Raw genomic sequence first — 6,482 nt, 5'->3', positions numbered from 1 at the left:
GGTGCAGAGTGCTGCTGCCGCTACCTCCGCGGCCAGGCGGCTACGAGTGGGTTTTCCTGCTCTCCGTCGTGACGGTGCGTGTGAGCTGGCAGCGTTGCGCTTCTTCCCGAGGGCACCGCGCTGAATTTGCGGTCCGAACGCCGCAGACAGCCTGGGACGTGTCCGAGGGGGACGGCTCCAACAACGGGCGGAGGGGAGGAACGAGGCCTCGCGGGGCTCTGTCCGAGGTGTCGGGCGTTCCTTCGGACCCGGGTAGCTCCCTGGGTTGGGAGCGGTGGGCTTTGGGAGCGTCAGGAGCCATCTTAGGCGTTGGGTGCTCGGACACCGTGCACTGCACGGCGAGCGGTGCGAGAGCTGCTGCCGTCCCCGCGATCGGCACCGGCGTCTCAGCAGTGCTGCTCTCCCGTGGAATTGAGCGAACTTTCCCCACAGAATGTTTTTCGGTTGATAAATGAAAACGTCTGGGCGAATTTGTCAGTGTCAGCAGAGCTTTAATCGGGAACCTGCCTGGTTTGCTGCCGGTTTGCCGTGCTCCTTGAGCGCTGGCCCGCCGTGTTGCTGTGGAGCTGGGCTGCTGGTGCCTGTGGCCCGTGGTGCTGGGAGAGCTGCCAGGGCTCCTGAGGGCGGCAGCTGCGGCCACAAGCGTCTGCTTAATTTTATTTAGCTGCTTCTTGCGGTTTACAAAAGTGTGATGGCCAGAAGGAAATGAACATCGAACTTCTCTCATGAGGACTTGAATCTGTCTTGGAATACGTTCTGCATTGTGACCAGAAATGATGCTTCTTGTGGCAGTCTGTTTCTGACCCACGTACAGCAGTCAGCATATAGCACTCCTGGATGCTCTTCAGTGATGCCATTGCTGTTTTCCTAGGGATGTCTTTCAGCTGTTGATAAGGATTTGAGTAATGGTGGTGTTGGAAAACAGCAGTTTGACATGTTTTTGTCACTATCAGAAAGGGACATGTCAGTCTTCTGTTATTTTGAAGGAGATATGGGTGTGGTTTATAGAGTTAGCATAGACTTTTTGGCACTGTCTTGACTTGTCTTTTTTTTTTTTTTTTGTCTAAGTATTGTTTTTTTTCCTAGTGAAGTTGCTGTGCTTAATTTCTGTTGTACTTGAGATGGTTGTATTCGTGTGATTCGTGTTGTCTTTCTTGATTTCACTGAGTCCAAGAGAGCTGACGTATTGTCTCAGTGTCACATTTGAGAGGTAACCCAGGGAACCTCTGGCAAGTTCCCTGACAGTTCCAAGTAGTTTCTGGCCATACCTCTACCTTCCGCATGAGGAAGATTATCATAACATCTTCTTGAGACCAGATTATCCATATGGAGCATTTCAAAGTGCTGAAGATCATCACTCTCAATTTCCAACAAACAACTTTTCGTTGGAAATCATTCTTGTTCTTGTTCAAATTTGCTTTAAAAAAAAATATATATATATATTCATATATTCATGGTCAGTTTCCCTCATTATCCCGTGGATAAAGTGCGATCCTTGGCAGTTGTAGCATGTCAACAAGAAGTTATTTTGTATCCTTGGCTTAGATTTCAGTGTAGCATTAACACACAAGAGAGTACATTAAAGTGCGTATGTTTTTGAAATCCACTCTCAGTTCATCTTGTATAAATTATTATTTAATCAGCTCTTAAAAATAATTGACTATTTTAATAAAAGTTAGTATGCTGATGGTTAAGCTTATGTCCCAGTTTTCTCTTGGACTTTCCCTGAACTTGTTGCTGAGTTATCTTTCTCCAGATCTGAAAATCACGGTTCAGATCAACAAGTAGAAGGGTGTCTACCTTCTACTTGTAACGAAGTGATAATCATACATCTCAAGTGCTGATGGGATTGTTCCATTTTCGAAGGACGCATTGAATTTGTGCTTGAAAATTGTATTTGCTAGATACCCTTCTTGCCGTGTTTTACCCTCACAAGGCATTTGGGTTTTTTGTTATTTATATTTTCCTTAATGCGAATGCTTGCATTTTTTTGAGTCTTAAAAGTGAATCTTGCCTCATTTAAAATTGGATATCTGGGATTATTACCTGCTCTTTATTTTTTGTCTTCTGTCCCCAAAATTCAGGGGAAAGAAAAGCAGACAAACAAAGGACATCTCTGTTGAATTCAGTCTTGGATGTATGTACTTGGTCTGTTCATTCCAGAAGCAAATCTGCTATTCCTTAAAATTTCTTCAAAGAATAAGTACAGGACTATTTTTTTTGACTGAAAAGCAGGGACTCTTACAAAGTTGTTACTAAAATTCAGAAAAAGCTTGTCAAGATTAAGAACTCTGTGTCTAAAATAGCTCAAGTAAGAAAAATGCTAGATTGTACTGAATCAGGTCTTTTGTTTCAAGTTCAAAATGTATTTTTGGAAGGACCAGCAAAAAGGATTTGGGTTCGAATTTTAAATGAAATCAGTCAAATACTACGTTAGGCTCATTGGTGTTCTTTTTCCAGCTCTTTCTAGGCCGTGCTCAAATAATGAAATATTTAACACCTACCTTCTAATAACAGGGCCGGATCTTGATAAGAGTTCTGTAGACTTTGTAAAGTTGATGGATACTCATGTTTCTGTTCCAAAGGATTCATTTCTCCTGTGAGGCTGTCTGCAGTAGGTGTGAATTGTACACGGGACAGGGGATTTTTTTTTTTCCTTCTCTCTTTCACTAAGTGTTCTTTTCAGCTTCAGTGTGGAGAGGAATTTTGGCTCTTCTGTTCCTATTGTAGCTTCTGAGTTGCCCTGTACTGATGTTTGCATCCATAGATATAGGCTATGATATTTTTTTCCAGATGTAGTAATGTGATGAATAATTAAAACTTTTAAAATGAGTTCTTCCCAGAAGTCTTCGAAGCAGTTTAACTCAAACTGTTTACTATTCTTCATCTTTTCTCCTTTCTTTCTTTTTTGTTTAAAGTAAGTGAAGAGTCAGAATAACAGACAATTTGAACCTTACTTTGGTTGCACAGAAAATAAGATGCAGAAGATTAATTTTCAGCATTCTTTTTGGTTTGTTGGCAAAGAAAGCCTCTTATTTTTTTGTAATTAAAGTGTGGATCAACTAGAAAACTTAGTAGAGAGAACAGTTCAAATCAGTGTTATGTATCTGGTTTTGTAAACTTTCAGAGGAATCCTTTGTGGGTGAAAAGTCTCCACAGAAGTTTCAATTGTGTTCTTTTCCTAACAGAATCTGGCAAAACTAGTAGCCAGCTGTATGAAGGAACTGATGTAGCACAGCAAATGCAAGCTGAGAACATGGTCTTGGAGCTTATTAATAGCCCAGATTGCCTTAGCCAGTGCCAGCTTTTATTAGAACAAAGAGCGGTAAGTATCTGAAAGATATGTTATTCATAAATGTAATTGTGCTAGTAGAAGTCATGTAGATTTTCCAGCCACTGGCCATTAACATCTAAGTACAATAGTCATTGTGCTTTCCCCCTTTTTTTTTTCTTCTTTTTTTTTTTCCAAATAGATACGATCCTTGTAAGGCTGATGGATGATGCACTGCATTGGAGATGACTTGGACAAAAAGAAAAAGCATCTAGCTTTCAGTTTCATTACTTCCTAAAGTTTGTAATCAAGGTGCATGTAATCTGTAGAGCCATGTATACCCAGTGTGCTGTAACCTGGTATAGATAAACATTGCCTACTCTTATTCCCAGCTGTCAGCTATGATGAAGAAAAATTGTACTAAAAAAAAAGTCTTTAAATTGTTCGTCTGTCAGCTTAAAGCACTCTTCTCATTACTCAGTTTCATTTTTGATGTTTATCTTCATGATTAAATATGTGTGAAATGATAGGAGAGTTGATTCTGATTTGATGGTTCAAGCTGAGTTCAGTATTGGTCTCTGTGTTTTCCAGGTATTTCAGAGACATCCTTTAAGACAGTCTGAGTATTGGGATATAGTACCATATAATTATTGGGTAACACCTTGGAAGAACCAACCAAAGCCATCAGGCTAACACATGCTTAACTAGTTTATTCAGCCATAATGTAATTTAGTTATTACAAAACCTGTTACATAAACAATTCATTGTAGAAAAGTATTTAAATATTTACATTTGTCAGCAGTGTGTTGTGCCTGATCCTTTAATTAATGTGTAATTAATGTATAAGTTGTTTCTGAGGAATCCATTTTTGGGTCAGTCGTTGAGCTCTGGATTGATTATTTAACTGATGGCCTTGGGAGCTGGGGAGCCAAACAAGAGCAGCAAAGCTGTGCCTGACTAATGGGAGTCCACGGTGTATTCCAGATGCTGTGCCTGGATCTAATTCCTTGTGAAACAAACTCAACATGAAGTAGTGCTCCAATATACCTTCTGGATTCCTGGTCTGGATGCTGGAGACCAACCTAAGAGAAATTCTGTAGGCCCCAACAGCTACCCAATTTATATACGGTTTTCATTCTTATTTCTCCTTTCCATGTGATATGTAATCAATTTAAGCAACTTAAATAACTTAAGACTAAGAACTTCAGGTACTGAATTACATGTAGGTAAAAAAATTTCTTTTGTGGTTATGTTTGAAGTGTACATTGCTGAACAGACTCTGAATATATATGTTTTTAGATTACATAGCTTTACTCAATAGTTGGTAACATTTAGAATTTATGTTGAAGAAATCATAATTTCGTGAAATTGTCTGGTGCTTTGAGCCATTAGCAGCATCTGTAGTTTCAAGTCCTTTAATAGAGGATCCTTCTGTTATGCTTTAGAAATTCTCAAATTCTAAAGGCGTTGTACTTTAAAAAAGAAAAAGAAGATATCTTTGATGCAGAGCTGAAACGGAGGTAATTATCTCATGGTTCTAAATCAAGTGATTTAAAAGTACATATTTCAAAACTAAAAAACTGCACTGAATAATAAAATTACTTGTAGTTGTGTGATTTTCATCAAAAGGGATAAGATTCCACTTCTGATACTGTTTCTTTAGATTGAAGCAAAGATATTACTAAGATAAATTTTCTTATAAATTTTTGTTCCACTTAAACCAAAAACCTGATAACCACTGAATATGACTTATTGACCCTGCCTTTAATTATCCTACTTTTGAATTGCGTGTTTTGATATATTTCTGTAGACATCCTATGCTTGAGTTCTAGCAGCAACTTGCCTGTCTAGGCTTGTAAGCAGGGCATCTCCATTACCTATTGAACAAAGGATTGACATCCGTAAGTAATGTTGTTGTGGTTAATGTTTACTTGTTACCTTGATTAAAACTTCTTGTTATCTCAATACCATTCAGTGCGAAGTCTGTTTTTTCTTTTCGCTAGGTCTCTGTATTTATTAAACTTGTTCATAAAGTGGTCATTGTGAGAGTAAGAACCGAAAGGTCATTGCAAATTCTTTAGTCATTTCTCTGCAAGTAGTTTACATACAATATTTCTGAGTTTCCAAATTGGAATAAGATTACTTGTCAGGTTACTTCACTTTTAGTTCTTTTAAAGTTCATTTTTGAGGGCATACTTGGACTTCATCCCACAAGATAATAAAACAATTTAGTTCATGTATGTAAAGGATCATAGAATGCCTGAGTTGAAAAGGACCACAATGATCATCTACTTTCAACCCCCTGCTATGTGCAGGGTCACCAACCACCAGATCAGGGCCCAGAGCCACATCCAGCCTGGCCTTGAATGCCTCCAGGGATGGGATAAAACTTGCAGGTACTGTTAGCATACCCACAGGTCGCTTACGGGTAATGTTCTTCATGATCAGCTCTTAAGACCTGTGCTAATATTTGCGAAAGGCATGCCAAGGCAAGCAAACACTTACAGCATTAAGATTCAACGGTTTTCCTTACTTTTAAGTCTACCTTAAAGTCATTGCTGTATCCTGAAAAAGTGAGCAACTGTGAGTTAAATGTTGACTGCTGAAAGGCTTTGCATGACAAGCATTTGGTGTTTTAGCAAATCTGCACTGTTATATCAGTTCTGTAGGTAGCAGTGCTGTGAAATGCATGGCAGAGAAACCACTTCTAATACAAATGTTCAGTGTTCTTTTAGGTACCAATTCACTTTCATCAACTTTAATTAATATTTTAACATCTTTTGGAATGGATTAAACTTCTTGCTAGTTAGAAGTGTCACTGAAACGTATGTGTGTTGGTTAAGGGAATACTCTAGATTGAATTGAGGTTAGGGTCTCTTTGTCTGAGAAAAATCCTGTATATATTGAGCTGCTATATGTTATGAGAGCTGCTGTTTCATACTGAAATATTCAGTGCCCCAAACATAAGACCATTATGAAAAATCAGTTCCTGGCAGCATTCCTTGACTTTACAGACTATTGTCATGTGTTGAACTGGGATGGTGTATGTGATGTGCTTTGTGTTACTAGATGCTTTACCTGTATTGAATGCTTAAACATAACTTAGTTATTGTATTAAACAGAAGAATGTAACTCTTTAAAAATCCCTCCTTAGGTTTATTTATTTATTTATTTTTTTAAATTAAAGACTTATTGCTGATTTCAGAATCCT

At 38.7% G+C, this 6,482-nt stretch overlaps 1 protein-coding gene across 1 annotated transcript in view; it reads left to right on the top strand.

Moving 5' to 3' along the window:
- Nucleotides 1–3,193: 3,193 nt before the first annotated feature.
- LOC100539369 (ran-binding protein 17) overlaps nucleotides 3,194–6,482 on the top strand; it is a 146,470-nt gene continuing 143,181 nt past the window's right edge. Inside the window, 2 exon segments of the mRNA XM_019620358.2 lie at nucleotides 3,194–3,325; nucleotides 3,474–5,172. The gene's annotated coding sequence lies outside the window, so the exon portion shown is untranslated.

Source organism: Meleagris gallopavo, chromosome 15 (genome assembly GCF_000146605.3).
Source record: "Meleagris gallopavo isolate NT-WF06-2002-E0010 breed Aviagen turkey brand Nicholas breeding stock chromosome 15, Turkey_5.1, whole genome shotgun sequence".
Lineage (NCBI taxonomy): Eukaryota > Metazoa > Chordata > Aves > Galliformes > Phasianidae > Meleagris > Meleagris gallopavo.
Note: the sequence above shows the minus strand (reverse complement) of the source record. Positions and strands in the feature narration are given on the sequence as shown.